This window comes from Nipponia nippon, unplaced genomic scaffold (genome assembly GCF_047370975.1).
Source record: "Nipponia nippon isolate SJK-2023a ecotype South Korea unplaced genomic scaffold, ASM4737097v1 scaffold_12, whole genome shotgun sequence".
In the NCBI taxonomy this organism is placed as follows: Eukaryota; Metazoa; Chordata; class Aves; order Pelecaniformes; family Threskiornithidae; genus Nipponia; species Nipponia nippon.
The window spans coordinates 24320809-24337509 of NW_028262313.1; positions in this window are offsets into that span (position 1 = coordinate 24320809).

The following is a 16701-nucleotide window of genomic DNA, read 5'->3' on the forward strand; positions in this document are numbered from 1 at the left end:
TTTCTAAAAGCTCAGACCTAAACTCAGATCCCAAATCCTCAGTCCATATCCATCTCTAGCAGAAATCTCCCCAATTATCTTCTCAAACAGAAGCAGTTAACTATGCACCACCCTTCATTTTCTGCTACATGAACAGAAGATTTGAACTAAGCACTCCTTTTTGCTAGTTTCTACACCAAGTTTGCAATATGATTGATAAAATACTGCGGCTGATTTCTGATCTTGCTCACATCATTTACATCTATGGGATTCCCTGCACTTTACTGGCACTAGTGCTGGTGTACAACAGCGTGGACCAGAAGTGATTCAGGCCCCCAGGCAAACAAACAAACGCAAGACTACGTGTGTGTGTGTGTGTGTGTGTGTGTATGCAAAACGTACAGACCATTCAAATGCTTTCATTAGGAGAACACGAGCAGCGTCAACACATTCTTCCACAAATTAAATTGCCCTGAACAAACTGCAGTGCTCAGAGCAAGATTGGCTTCATCCTCACGGCAAACGTCCCCATACTGCTCTAAAGTTGACTGTCGAAATGCACTGCATTTGTTATTCAGGAGGTCAGAGCAGTTAATCCAAATTTTGGCCACTGCATCTCAAAAATGAATTGTCAAAAGCATCAAACTCGGATGCCCAAACGTAGGGTATTAAATCTGCAGGTAGGCAGCCCTCTAGCAAAGGATGTGGATCCCTGGCCTCCAAACTGCAGACTCCTGCAGATCAGGTCCTTTGGATCTCAGGAGTTTAGGAGACTTTGCAAGTCTGGTGATTTTGTCCTGCTCATTTTTGTGGCATCTGGCCACTCCTAGTCTTGCGAACCTGGGATCTGAGTCGTGGAAAAATGCTCTTTGGATATTTCATGCTCCCCTTGGGTGGTCGCACAAATTATTATTGACTTTACATGTTCAGGGCAAGAAACAGACTAATAAAAAACCCAAAACAGTAATGAAACTGAATCAGTGCGAAAAGAAGCAAGGCCCTTGCACACGCAACAAAAAGGCCTAAGGGCATGTCTGCAAACCTCCCATTAGAAGCTGAGGTTCTTCACTGTATCTTCATTGAATCCCTTGCCTGTATCCCATGGCGCTATCCAAACCAGCTAGCTTAAAGCTTATTTATGTATCCTAGCATGAGCTTCAGTCAAAGACGACTTTCTAGCAAACATGCCACCACAAGCCTGAGCCTCGTTAACCGGGACAGCGGGAGACCAAGTGTCTGCCTCCAGCCAGGACACCCTGCTTTGCACTGCGCCTACCGCTGCACAGCCCCGTAGGCCAACATTGACATCCCAGGTGGATGTTCCACAGCGAAGCTGATTTCCTCTATAGTTGGCAAATGTCACCACACTACCCCGCTCTGTGCAATAGCCTTGAAATTGCACTCAACATTTCCTAATCAGCTAGTTTTTTCAGTACGTTTGCAGCATGCAGCTCTGTGGCTTGCTCTGGGAAGAGGAAGAAAGGAGGTAGAGAAGCTGGGGGGATTACAGACTGCCAGCAAATACCGTCTCAGAGGCTTCTGCATACTGTTCCCCAAACCACAAAATTTTCTTGGAAAACGACTTGAAAAAAAGTGGCACAAATGAGTCACACAGCCCATTTGATTAGCACGCAGCAAGTTCTCTCGCATTGCAGTTTCGAGTGTTTGTCCTTTTTACCTGTCACGGAGTAAGGCACGAAGGATTAGCGGGTTTGTATTGGACACAGACAAACCGGGGCTCGTTCTACATCGGTGCTGCTCTGCGCTCATTAATCCATACCCGCTTAGCCAAGGCCAGGTGAACGCAGAGTTTGGTCCATTGGTCAGCACACCTTCACAGGACGCCAGGAGCTTTTTCCTTGGGACAGTTCATTGCACAAATATCTTTAAAGTCAATATACTCCTCTTGATGAAGGAATTAAAGCTGTATGTTACCAAGTCAGGCCTGATTCCAGTCATCGGTGACTGTCTTTCATTTCAGTTTACTCAGTCAACCTAGTTCTGCCATCCAGCAGCATCCAGAATCGAGGCCATCGGTTTTGAAGCCACTGCATGAAGAGACACAAATACAAATTATTCATACTTCAAACTCAAAAATACCAAACAACTCCCCCTCAGGTTCTCCTCCCAGGTGAAGAATACTATTTACTCCTGCATCGTCTCACTGTTTTAAGGATAATTTTCAAATTATTTTCCTCCAACCTCGGGTCTTGGAGAGCTCTCAGATTAAATCTCAAAGAGCCAGTTGCTACCAGACTCTCTCCTGAGCTGTCTCTGTGAACGGCAGCTGCTGACTTGCCCCACAGCACCATGTCAGTGCCCCAGGCTGTAAAGAAGCCAGCAGCGAATCCCCCAGCAGGCAGCTCTAAACACCGCCCTTGGCGATTTGTCCAGATGTTGCTGAACTCCGACACTTCTCAGCATTACAGGTGCTGTCTGGGCAAGGCTGTCCAGTGTGCGCCTAGCATGAATGCACACAGGGGAAAAACAGTACAAAGAGGGTCTTTCACATGAGCGACCATAGCGGAGGGAGGGGAGGGGAGGAGGAAACGGGAGACCAGGAGCAGTCCTGAGCTTTACATCTGGAAGCACTCATGGTGCTGGATTCTCCAAGGAGCAAGATGGGGTGAGTGCTGCCACGGTTCCTTCCCTCCAGAAGACAGCTGATGAAGCCACAGCTTAGCTCTAGGCACAAAAAAACCCTACAACGATGCAGAAAAAAATGACAACTATTCCTTGAAGGCTGAGCTGTGCATGATGGAGGAAATCACTGGGGAGATCTTCCCACCACCCTGGCCTTTCACCCCCGCAGCTGGGCACTGGGGAGGAATCTCTTCAGCCAGCAAGCCAGGCCAGAGACATTGCATCCTCACCACCAGTCTGCCTGTGAACATAAAACTTCATCGCTAGTCTGCCTGCTTGCTAGTTCCTTCAGCAAAAGGCACGCTCGGCTGAGCCCTGCCTCACTGGCTAACCCGGGCTTTGAGTCGCGTGCACGCCTCGTTTCCACTTCCATTCTTTACCTCATGCAGAAAAGAAAAAAACCGAATCAACACACCACCTGGACCTTCCAGTTTTGCTGCAAGTGATATCTCCCTCCCCTCCTGCCCCCTTTTCAGGCAAGCACACAGCGGTGAGAGTCAGAGGCTGGACTCCAGCAAACGGAGGATGTTTCTGTTCGTGGTTGATTATGCGTTGGTCGCTTTTATTTTAGACCTCTGGTTAAGAAAAAAAGAGAACGCGACAAAAAGACAGACACAAACCAGAAGGTTCAAAGCTGTTTTTCAGATGGACAGTGACAGATAAGAAAACCCCGCTAACTGTCACAGACATTGAATGACCCAAAAGACATCCTGTACAGCATACATTATCAATAATAATTGTACACAATGAATAATAGTAGCGCTAATACTGTAATTCTAAAGAAGCAGAAAAATAGCCCCAGCCAGAGGTCAAGTGGGTTCAGGTCGCTTGGGTTCATTCTTATTCCATCTTAATTAGTACATCTAGATTTTTATATGAGCAGAGGAAAACCAGACTTCCTTTTCTTTTCCCCAGGTCTGCCACCCCTGTTCGGTCGAGACCAGTTCTCTCTTCACAGGTGCTGAGTAAGAATCACAACCTTGCCTAGAGGATTTGCCTCAAAATAAGCTCATATTGCAGCCATCTATCTCCTTAATTCCAGCACATCACTGAAAAATAAAGCCATATTTTCCCATATTTACTCCCTCAAAGGACTATCTTTTCTCTTGCAGTAATCTCGTTATGTGGCCAGGCAAAGAGTAAAGTCTTACTCTGGGTGGAAAAGATTGATAGACTTTATCTCTTTAAGAAATTAGGAGCGATGGAGCTGCACTTCATTCACTGCTGATGTCAATGCAGTTACTCCGTACACATTATCCCTGAGCACAGAATCCAGCCCTGGAATACTAGAAAGACAGCCATAGATTCACATCTATCTTTTTTTTTTTCTTTTTAACCATCGAAAATTTCTAACAAGCATTTAAACTGTCAGAAAGACAGGACTGTGCTGATTCTTTTTCACAGACAATGAAGGCAGAGAGAGATTGTGCTTCTGACGCTAATTGTTGTCTTTTACTGAACATGCTAAATTACATTTCTCTGCGTATTACTTTCAGAAACCACATATTAGCCAAGTTTCTCTGCTGTAAGTTTCTGGAGATCTTATCAAATGAACATCCTGGGTACGAAGCACTGCTGATTACTACATGGCATGGCAAGCAAAGGCCTACGTTAAACTCGCACACTCTTGCTCTGCCCCTACCGCCTCTGAACTGCACCAGGCTCCCCCCTGCACGGGAGCGCATCGGGAAAAGCAGATTTGCAGAGTGGTCTTCTGAGGCAGTGGTCTCAGACTGCTCCCCTCCCGCTGCTCAAGGGCCGTTGCTGTCAAAAGCAATGGGCAAAGTCAGGGAAGAAAAACACATCAGGCCTTTTAAGTTCAGAGATACCGCTTCTGAAAGGCTCCCAAGTCACAGTTAACTGCAAACCGGGACTGCACTAGAGAGATACCCGTTGCCCTGCACTTCCATTCTTCCCTTGGCATCTGCTGCTGGTGAACCCCGAGCGATAGGGTGCCGGGTTGGCCAGCCCCTTGTCTGACCCCGGGCAGATGTTCGGCTCTTCAGTTAACCTCAGAAACAACATGGGACCAACAGTACCAGGAATACCTATAATACCAAAATGGTGTGTTTATCAGCCCCGCGCTCCCGCAGCCAGCCACCGCAGCGTCGCCAAGATGTTAGCATTGGCTGCTCTCAGACCCTCCGCTTTGGGCTTCCGGGAGGAGGCAGATGTGTAGCTTATCGCTCACCCCACTTTTAGCACACAGAGGGCATTTCAACACTGCTGCCTCTGCTTGCAGAGTCATTGTCATAGGGAAGTATGTGACCGCTAGGCTCCAGCTTGCAGCTAGCGTGCTGTGTTGCTCAACAGTGACAGTTGGGTTTACATCAGCCATCATCCTCTGTGGCAATGAAGCGCTTCCCCAAGACCAGAGCGGCTCTTCAGCTGCAGAAACCATTGTAACAGAACAAAAGGGGCTTTTGCTGTACAACATACATCTGTCTCTCAGTCCGTCAGGCATCCCACGGCTGGGCCTCCCCGTAACCATTGCATCAAACCTCTCCAGTCTGGACACAGAAGATCTTTGCAGCCGTTGTCCTCAAAAACCACCTCTCATAGCAGGATCACCTGCTTCATCGGACCCCTTCACAGTGGGACAAGAAAAGCTCAACCAAAATTGTGTGGGTTGGTACAACTGCCAACAATTCCTGTGAAAGTGGGAGCCCTGTTTTTCATAAGCATTGCCTTGACTGCCTGCAACGTTTCTCAGCCTTCCCAAGAGGAAAAGTATACTTTGAAAGAAGATCGCAGTCCTCATAACCTGCGCAGCCCTTTCTCTTCTTCCGAGACTCTTGAGAGAGTATTCATTAAATCATATGCCTCCACGCCATAGCTGAACCGAGGCGGACCCACCAAACAGACCAGAATATCGCCAACACCCAGTATCTATTTCCAGCACATCTTCCCTCTTGTGATGGAGCTCTTGAGACATTCCAGGGCATTTTCCACTCCAGTGAAAGTCCAGCAGCACACCTCTTCCCACTGCAAAGCTTCACGTGACATTGCCTAGGGCGGGGGGTGCAGGCTGAAATGCCATCCTGTGGTAATCGGGGGTTTCTCCCCCTTCCCCAGAGCAGCTGAGTTGCTTGACATCCCTTACTCAGTCAGGTATGAATCAGAGACAACTTCAGGCAAAAGCAAGGAAAAACAAGAAAGGGGAGAGGTTTTATTGAACCCAGGATGCGAATGCCAATGAGCTTTCAAAACCCTCGGTCTGAAGAGTTCAAATATATGAACGCACGTCTCCCTCCCAAGCAGCTTATGGACCATTGCACAAATCCAACAAGGCACACAAAAAGTGTATTTTAAGCAGCACCCCAGCCTTATCCAGACAGCGAACATACACTTGGCACCAAGAGAGACAAGAAATTGCCCATCAGAGCACGGTGCCTGGGCCAGGTGTCGGTGCCAGAGCACGGATTACCCTGCTGAGCAGGTTAAAAGGCCAGCAGGCACCCAGGCAGGCCATCTCCAGGCTGCCCGCAGGGCGGATCCGAGGCCTCCACAGGGACAGGGCTGTTCTCCTGGCTTCCTGACAACGGCTGCGCACGCGTGCACGGTGAATCTTAAAACTGGAGCAGACAGGGTAACTTTGTGAGGGGGTAGTTTCCCTAAGCAGGTGAATTCCTAGCCTGACGCGTAGGCTGTGCACACGTGGTGCTCTCAAGCAAGGGCAAAGCTGCTCTTGCAGCGCTGTACAGGGGAAACCTCAGTGTAGGATTCAGCAGGGCCCAGAGACGGGCATGAATATTTTAAAAACTGTTCTGTTGTATATCACTTCCGTGTGTTATATTGAGGGTTCACCAAAGGATTTAAACTTCTTAGTAGATACAAAGACAAATTTAGGGTGGCTGATGCAAGGGGAGAGAAACGTGGCAGGGAACGCGCTTGGCATCAACAGCCTCCGCTCTGTACTCCCGTCGCTCTCGCCTCCTCTCGGGCCCTCGGAAGCTGGAGGAAGGATCCGCAAGGAGCGGATGCTCCCCAAGGGCTCGGCCTCCGCGGCCGGCTCCCCGGGGCTCTGTCCTGCCCGGGCTGGTCACCGTGCCCCGCGGCCGGGACAGGCGGCTCCCTTCGCGGGCGGGGAGAGTCTCAGCGGGTGCGGAGGGACCCAGGGGCTGCAGGGGAAGGGGGCCGGGCTCCCCCCGCTCCCGAGGAGGGGCCTGGGGCACGGCGCCTTGCCCCGCTCCCGGCGAGCGCGCCGAGGGCGCCCACAGCCCGGAGCGGCGGGGCCAGCGCGACGGAGCGGCCGGCGGCGCTCCCCGCTCACCCGGCCCGGCCCGGCCCGGCCCTCCCGCCGCCGGGTGTCGCCGCCGCTCCGCTCCCCGCGCCGTGGGTGCGGGTCCCCCGGCGGCCGGGCCGGGGCGCGGCGGCGGCGGCTTCCAGGCCGGAGGAGGCCCTGCCCCGCGGCCCGGCCTGTGCCCAGGCGGGAGCGGTGGGGCGCGGCTGCGGGGCGAGCCCGCCGCAGGCCCCGCGGGTTGCCGCTTCGCCCGCGGCCTGGGAGCTGGCAGACACCCGGTTTCCATGACGGGCGGTGCTGTGGAGACTGCATGGGAACATTCCTTGCAATCCTAGGCTCACAGGCTCTCCAGGGAAAGAGCTGCTGGTCAGAGAAATACAAGGAGGACTTTGCAGTCTGGGGGCTGGATTTTATTTTTAAAGTCCATGTAAAAATAATGCAAATAAAGATTTGTGCCTGCTTGTGGGCCCAGAAGGCGGAGTGGCGGGGAGCAACAGCAGAGATTTTCCCAGGCGGCTTCAAGCGGAATAACTGCAGCTGAAGCAAAAGCAGCACTACTGAATTCTTTGTCCTGGGAATTGCTTTTACCAGCTAAAACGTGACCTTTGGTGTCACTATGTCAGCTACAGCATTCTGCTGGGACCCGCCTGAGAAAAGGAAACAAAGAAGGGTCCGCTAATTACAGCGATCTTAAGGAACTGGTTCTTGTCAACCTCCAAACCAAGCGACGATCAAAACCATCACAGCCGCTGCCTGCCTCGTCCCTCCTCATCCCAGCATTCCTCCCTAAAGCACAGCGTGCTTTCGGAGACCACCACCACCACCACCAGCAGCCTTCCCCGGGAGCGTTTGCGCGCAGAGGTGCTGGCAGCCACCCGCGGCGGTCTGCTGCCCGCTCACAGGGCACGTCGCGCGCCTGCACGGGACGGCCTTGCTGAGCATCGGTCTCCTCGCTGAGCCCCTGCAGAGGCGAGCAGGTGGCGGCTTTCCCGGCAGGCAGCAGCTGCCTCCCGCAGCAGAAAAGTAGGGACACCAAGCGAGCAAACTTGCAGAAACGGACTGTCTGTTCTTTCTGTGCAAGCACTGTCTCTGGTTCATGTTGGCAGGAGTAATGCATTGCTTTCTTTAGGCTTTGGAGACAGAGAAATCGGGAGGGTAGTAGGGGAAGAAACAGAAACATTTCTGCTTCTTCTAGAAAACAGGTAAACGCAGGCACTGCACCCAGGGAAAGTAACCAGAGGTGGTCTTGCCTTATCAGCTTCTCGCTTAAACCCCTCCGCGCTGCCACCTTTGCTGTCCCTCATGGCGCAAGGCCGGCGGGAGAGCCTCGCAGAGGTCCAACAGGGAGCGTGCAAGGGAGAATACCGGTACCAGGAGGTCAGGGCTTTCTCTGACTCATTCTCCTGTTTTCAGCCATGTCTGTTCTTAATGGCGATTACAAGTGAAAATCTTTCTCTGAAGCCTATGGCTGCCTGTCATACCCCAAATATTTAGAATTACGTATATGTTTGTATGAGAGGTCAGGGCCTGACTCTACCAGGGCCTATAAACAGACAGGGGAGAGGCAATCTTTGCCCCAGGGGACTTGCAGACCATGGAGCACAGACAAAGCTGAGAAGGCAGCAACCGCCGTGATTGAAGTACTGGATCACATGAGTGATCCTCAAGTTCAACCCCTGAACTGCTGATGAGAGCCCCAGGCCTCCATGGCAAAGTGCATCTTAAATATAGTGATTTTGAATTGCTCAGCTCCTAATTAACACACCTAAAACTTATTACTCCTACTGTTGCCACAGTCTGATGCCAGGCACCTAATTTAACTTCTCAAGCTAAGAGCCTAGCTGCCTTGCCGGGCACATCATTGATGTAGCAATGTAGATCCCATTTTGCCTCAGAGTGCCTCCAGCAGATGCACCATAACTGCTGCTTACCCCGAGCTGGCCTCTGGAAAGGCTTTCCCTCCTGCACGGACCACAGAGGGAGTCAAGGCTTCCAACTTTGGCTCCATTGGAGATGCCTGCATTACATAGTATAACTACTCTGCTTCGGATTTCTCTTTAAAAGATTCCAGACTGCCCATATCATTCGGGGTGGTTCCTTCTTGGGCCCCTTTGGGAGCTCATGCAAAACTTCTCTAGAACCGTGCTTTGGGTGACGTCCAAAGGTGATCTGTACTTCCCATCATTGCCTTAATGGAAGACGTGCAGGAATCCCTATATGATTTTTGCACCCCAAGGCCTGGAGATGCACACTCAACCTTCCCAGCTTACATCAGGGGTCAGAGGCAAGTGGCAGCAAACAGACAGTCTTCCCAAGGACTGGCACAGGATCCACTCTGCAGCGGCAGAGCAGACTTCCAGCACACACAGGCAGGGCAGCTTTGACTGTCAAGGCCCAGAAGTCAGCTCTACCATCTCTCCCCCGTTGGCATAGCTTTGCGTCCTTCAGCCTGATCCTCACAAAGGTCCTTCTCACTATCTGGCAGCTACAGTCCCACAAGTTTTGCAGGTGTTTCCAGTTGGGACGAGCACTGTAACAAGTTTTATGCTACTAATGCCTCAAGACAGAGGAAACTTGAAGAACAAAAGGGATAGGTGAGCAAAAGACCACACCGTGCAGCCAGCACCGGGCGTGCAGACGAGGTGTCAGCCACAGCGCGAGTGAGTACTCACCACTGGAATGTCCCGCAGGAAAGGGGCCGGTGGCAGCGCCAGGGCCCAGAGGACGTGAAACGAGGTGAGGGACCGAGCTGACCCACAAGCTGCTCACATCCCGAGGGAGAGGAGCCAGCCCCAGCCAGCATTTGGCTCTATAAATAAGTGCAAACAGGTGGGTTTGGCTGGGCTGTGGAGCGTGGTGGCAGCTGCAAATCAGAGTGGAGCAGGGGCAACAAAAGAGACGGTGTTACTCTGCAAGGACACCTGAGCTGAATCATCAAGAGCATCTGCACTTCACAGCGGGGATCGGTTCCCACGAGCGCGTGGGGAGGGAGAGGAAAGGCTAATGCAGACGAAATGGCAGCACTTGTTCTGTAGCTGCGCGGCTGTGCCGATGCGCCTCGCTCCTGCAGCAGACCTGGAGCTCCCCGCCGACCTGTGCAGGCCGCTGGCTCCCGTTCCTGGGGTCCCACAAGCTTTCCTGCTCCCAGCTAGCCGGAGGTCATTCATCCCCTCTGAGCGGCTCCCAAGTCACACTGTCAATGGTGCGATTTGTCAATGAAAATGTGTTTTGCAATGTCGTTTTCTCAGGGACGAAAACATTTTGTTTCTCTATTCAGGGCCACATTTTTTCACTTTAATCAATCTTTTGGAGATCAATAAAAACACATATGCGTACTGAGTGGGGCATGGCCCTCCTCAAATTTCCTTTCATTTATTTGATAAAGTGAAAGGGTTCTCCAGTTTCTTTCCATATATAACATTTTTCACTTGCAAAAACATGGGAAGAATAAAATAAATGCATATTTCAGATACTTTTTTCTTTCAGCTATTGGGTCTTAGCCTTTTGCATCGTGTTCCCATGAGAAAAATAAAAATCATTTCTTACAGCACGTGACCTTAGAGTTTGGGTTTTTTTTCTTTTAAACCTCTTCTCGCTTTATACAGACAGACACACACACAGTATGACCGTAGCTTAAAAGCAAGTTTATCTTCCCCTGTTTTTTTAGTTCACATAAAAAAGATTGGAAGCATTTCACTTCTGACAAAATCCTGGCTTTAGCATCTCTCTTCAGTTTTCCACAAGTTGAACACTTCTGACCGCTTCGATCGTACCTCCCCTAGACCTGCTGCTTTCGGTGGGTGCTGCTAGGCAGAGCTGGCCGTCGGCCTGGGTGCTAACGCGCAGCTCCCCTCTCCCTCCCTCTGTGCGGCGCAGAAGAGGGACGCAGGGCTGAGGCAGTGCAGCTGGAGGCAGAGGCCGTGTCTGAAAGGGGGCTTGAGTCCCCCGGGGCCCGAGAGCCCGGAGACAGGGCAGGAGCTGTGGTGGCCATGGGAGCTGCTGCCGGGGCGGCTGGGGCAACCCTGCCAGCGCTGCCCAGAGCCCAGCCCGCTGCCGCTGCCGGCAAGCTGTTCTCCCGCCCGTCCGCTTAGAAAAGAGGTCCCGGAGACCACCGCAGTGAAAACTCGTTCTGGCAGGGAGAACTTGAAAGACAAACACCCCTAAAACCTTTTGCATTTCTGTGGGCCTGATTTAAACGGGCTAGCAAAAGAGTCTGATAAGATCCAGTAAAAGCTGAAGTGGCACAATGGGACTGCTTCCCATTTTCTTTCATTCCTGGCTAGCCTTTATCAGGCTTTAAATGAGGGTTTTTCTTCCAAAAAAAAAAGCTTCCTCCCTCCTAACCTGTAGCTCATAGCAGGGCGCAGCGGTGCCCTGGGGGATCCCTGGGTCGCAGAGAGTGGAGCAGACAGCCTGGGTGCCCTCAGCTGGACGTGGTCCGGCCGGAGCGGCCCGGCACTGACGGGCAGGAGGCAATGTGCTGGCCATCCCGACTGGCAGCCTGGAGAAGAGGAGGGGAAGGCAGCACCTCCCCACCCAGCAGTCGCGCGTGTCCGCAGCGCAGGGCTGCTTGCACGGAGCAGGGCATGGCCCGTCCCCGTCCCACTGCTTTCACCAGGAGCAAACTCAGTTTCTGTGAGAAGCACCGAGCTCTGCCGACAACACTGAACAGAACAGGCCATTCCCTGAGCCCTGGGGTCAAACAGCATGGAGCTGGTTGTGTCCACATTATGAAGCTCTCATGTGAAGGCCTTGTGGTCCTGAGGCTTAAGCCTTAATTTTTCGTGTGGTTTTTTTTCAGTTCAAAGCACATGAAAGAACACACATCCTGTGCTGCAATTCATCAGAGTAGTGTTTCCATAGCATGAAACCCTACGCTTGCCCGTGCTGCCTATTGGCAATGGTTCCTGACTTACGGTATCGTCCAAACAATGTTCAGGCATCATTTTGGAGAGTATTATTAGCAGAGGCTAAAATAGTGCCAGGGTGTGAGCTAATAATTAAGCAGGACAGATGATCGCTGGTCCAGTGCTGGCAATGTTTTGTTCAGCAGCGTAGACATAGCCTGGGAATCCACTGAAGCTGGAGGGACGTGATCAGGGAAGTATGTCGTTTATACGCTGCTCTGCCAACTGGGACATCCCAGAGGATCGGGAAACCTTGGGCCTTCCTACACTGCTCTTTGCTTCTTCTTTTTCAGTGGCCACCAGGTGCTATACCACGATTCAAGCACTGTAATATTTATATCCTTGTCTAAAGCATCACATAGTTCTACTATGAAAGTTGCTTTGATTCAAAAGAGGAAGAAGATGAGTGATGCGGTATTGCACACTGTGTGAGGGGTTCAGGCAGGAGTGGGATGTGGTGGACGCGCTAGGCCTGTGCAGCAAGCAGAGCATTGCCACCCGGCGAGCAGGAGGAGGCTCTTCCCCAAGGAGAGTGACAGCATTCGAGCATCACAGGCAGCATCGGTGGTGCCGTGCTCAGGTACTGTGGATACCAAAGCGACTAGGACCAGGGCTGCATGCAATGACGAAGGTTTTGGAGGGCTGCCTTGGTTGTTCTTCTTCAAATGCCCAGTAAGCTACTTTGCTCCCGGTACTAGTAGGGAACAGAAGTACAATGGGAGAGGAAGGAATCATTGCTGATTATTCCTGAAATCCAGGGTGGTCCACACTTGGTGGAAAAGTAGTTAAAAACATTTCAGGGTCATTAAGCTAAAAGAAAAAACATTTAAGAACAAAGACTTTTAATGTGTTTTGAAGGACATTAGAATCTTTTAAATAGCTCATTTTCTTCTCTTGAGCACAGCAGGAATTACTCATAGTCAGTAATGTGTTCAATACAGTTCACCCTCTGCAAGTTTTCTGTTCCAGCACAGCCCACCCCCTTATTTTCTCTATTTGACTCACTATTTAAACCTATTTGCTTGTTCCAGTCTGAGAACACATCCCCGTGTGCAGTCACTCCGCAGGCAGCTCCCAGCTCAGGTGGACTAGTCAGAACCTGACCTTCCTGGTGAATACCCCTGGCTCACAGGGGTGAGTCTGCTCCCAGTGAGGTGGCCGTTACCAAGGGACTGCCTTTTCTGCTGCCATTCCCTAATTTATTATGTCTTCTCAGCAAGCTTTGACATTAGTTCATGTTTTCTTAGGTATTTCTACCAGACAGTTCTTCCAGGGACTGTTCGTGGAAAGTGAGGGCAGAAGAAAATCAAACTCTATATAATTTTCAAAAAGGGAGACTACGAAGTCTGCCCTCTGTGGCATCTGTTTCAAGCCTCACATCTGGGGTGGGAAGATTCGTACGAGTGGAGAGGCACTTGGCCCAGCATAAGCTGGTTCCCTGCAGCACGTACCCGAGCTGCTTACCGAGCCCAGATTAACACGATTTAAGTGGCAGGGGTTCCATCCCTCACCTTGCGAAATGCTGCCAAGGTTTTACAGATCTTGCTGCTAGGACATTTTTCTAACTGGGTTTCAATATCTTAAATGCCCTTTTGCACAGTTTCGTCCCACTGGTTTCAGATACAGGCTAAAATTAAAAAGAACAACATGAAATGAAGCCAAGGGAAATGCATTAAGTCATGTTTGCAGAGCACATTGAGAGAACAGGACAAAATGTCCTTGGGAGGACAGAGAAATTGATCGTTAATAATACATCTCATGGTGCAGACACCGAAGAAGTTTTACAACCGCTGTGAGGTCAGTGTATGTTAACCTTATAGTGCAGACCTGCAAAGCGAGCACAGGGCTCAAGGTAGCTCAAGGTACGAGATTACAGGGTGTGTGTCTAGATCTTGTGAAGCACCGAGCAGCTCTCAGTCCTGCCACCGCCCAGGCAGAAGGTCTTCTCTGGCGCTGGGCACCCACACGGGAATCTTCTGGACCTGCTGGTTTGCTGGATGCACCCAGCTGGTGGGTAACTTCTAGGAGCAGGGCTCAAACTCAAGAAAAGTGTATTAATCTGACTCTAAGTATCTGACAAACCTTGTTTCATTGTATGAGAGCTAAACAGTGTAGAGGGAATTGTAGGGGACACTTCAGTGAAAATGGACTACTGTTCTAAAGCCTGGGTAGAAGATGTGGGTCCAGCAACCTCTGACAGTAGCTGTGATCGTCCCATATATATTTGGCAAACAAAAGAGAGTTTTAAACTGATTTAATCTTTCCTGCTTTTTCTAATAATCAAGTTAGATGAGAGTCATGCTGCAGATGGAAGGAACAGTCCAGGTCAGCAGACCCCAGTATCCGTCGGGAGAGAGAGATAAGAAGATGCATAAAGAGGAGAGATTTGACCAGGGTAATGAAAGATGACAAAAAAGTGAATGCCAAAACTCAACAAAGACAAATTAAACAAAGCGCCGATTTCTCAGTGAGTGGAGCAGCAGCGAAGTCTAAACACGCTGGGACATCGGGCCAGTCCCGAACCCCGAAGCACCTGAATCGCTGCCAGCGGCTTTCCTTTGGCAGCTTCAGCTGCCAAGGGGGAAGAAGCGGGCAGCAATTGCGGATGAGGAGATCCAGATATCCTCACAGCAGGTACAGCACAGGTGGCTACGAGCTCAGTAGCTTTTAGGTGGCACATTGGAGTCCTAATGGCAGCAACATGTATAACAAATGAGGTCACCAGGACTAATATTATTACAACGAATTCCACAGATATTAATCACGTTTGAGCCATAACGATAACAGAGCGTTGGTTAGCGAATTCTCTCTCAAGCCTCCCATCCCTCTGGCACTTGCTTGTAGGCCAGTTTCTTAGGACGGGGCATGGACTGTTTTCTTTCAAAAGAAAGCAAGATTTCCTTTCAAAAGAAGCAGGCTCATTTAGTCTGATTGAGGTTTATTCTCAGGTAGGTCAGGTTTTTGTAGTGTAAGCCATTCCAAAACTGCAGTATGATATATTTTTGTAAGGTTTTGTGTTGTATTTTTTTCCTCCTTTCTATGCAAAATACTGTCAGGACCCTGGGAAAGTTCCCCCACCAGCCTTCTGGCTTCGAGATAAATGTAATCTTGTTACAAAAACACACACTTATATAGCGTACACCAGCCGAGTGCTGGATGTAGCGTTCACCGTAAATCACACCACTTCACTGCCATACCAAGTCTAAAACACAGCGACAGCAACATCTTGGTGAATGTCCATCTTCATTTTTGTTCTTCAACAGCAGGATACTCAAGTGAAAGGTTTTTATTAGTCCTCGCACCAAAAAAAGCTTGTGAGATCTCCAGATAAAGGTTTTCCTGAATTAATATACCACGTAGATCAACATATATCAATAAACAGAAACTCTTATGACCATGAGAGGGAAAACCCGTGCAGGCAGAGCTGCTCGTGTGCGTGCGTGTGAGATCGGTGGGTCTGGTAACGGCGCTGGCTTCCAGCGTGCCCATCCTCCCTGATGCTGGACGGCTGACAGGCTTTCACCAAAGGAATGAGAGAAATAAAATAAAGAGAAAGAGAACTTTGACCAAACTCCTGGAAATCAGAGCAGTTGTTAGCCGAACCGTACATCACAACGAAGGTTAAAGTCAGGTTAGTGGCAGTGGGTTATCCACAGGCTATTTTTCTCAATCTGGTCGTCCCAGAATAGCTGCTGTGCTCAGTTTCCAACACAAAAGCTGTCTCTGTTGCTCACATGTAGTAAGCAGGAAACCAGCAGGAAAGAGTGAAGATTCCACAAAAATTCCGCCTTTTCCTGTATTACTGGCTGGGCTGATGCTTTCTCTGCTCAGCTCTTGTTTGCCTCCTGGGCACCCATCCAGATTCACCCTCTGGCAGGAGACAAAAAGTGCCGTTCATAGACTGAAAACTGGAGCTTCGGTCTGGAGAGACCATTTGGCTGACAGATGTTTCTGCTCATCTGTCTCCATCATTATTTTTTTCTCGTGCTAATTCCTATCCTAGGAAGTGCGTGGCACTAGTGCAAAGAAGGGAGGGGAAAAACCCACAAAAAATAAAAACATTTAAAAGCCTTGGGACCTGAATTCTTAATCAAACACTGTAGGTCTGGTTATGCCTGGAGGGGTGCGCCTGTACCTCTGGGTCTGGGTGGGAGTCTGCCTGCAATGAATATTGCATGCAAATCAAAGGGCAGATGTTACTCAATGTCTCTCAACTTCCATTTCACCGAACGGGGAGCATCAGCAGTCCAACGGTTCGCAGAAATGTCATCTTACAAAATTTGCAAGGTTGAGCCCCAGTCCTGCAATGAGTAGGGACACCTCTGTCTGTGCAGAGCTTGTCACCGGTGTCAAGGCCTTTGACATCCCTCTTAATGAGGGATGTGTTGGAGCAGGAGGTCGGTAAAGTATTGGGCAAAGCTCTGGAAGAATTCTGCTTTCTTAATTCCTTGAGAGGATCAGATCTCCTCTTATTTTTGCCCCCTTCAGTGGGTCCGCAATGGCTTAAACTAGCCCATAAAAAGGGAGCAGAAAGCTCAGTACGTTTTGTCTTTTGAAACCACCTTCATACACACCCTCACGAAACCATCTTACACCCGGACAGCTCTTTGGCTGCTTTTCTGCACCCAGTGATGGATGTTAGCACCCATCCTCTCGCTGGCTGTCCCCCCCTCCACTGCTTCTCTTCTTCCCGCCTCTAACCAAGGACACCCTCGTGGGGGAAGACTGGCCATATCACTGCTGTGATAAAGGGAGCTACTTGTGAGGGATGGGAAATAACTTCTGAAGCTGTGCTTATAAAGAAGCTGAGGAGCGAAGGTAGTGTGTTGATAGCGAAGGTGTATCCCTGTGCTGGGATGATGCATCTTTACTATTTTGCAAAGGCTTAATGATCTAAATAGAAGTGTGAGGAAAGAAGGAAGAGGGTTG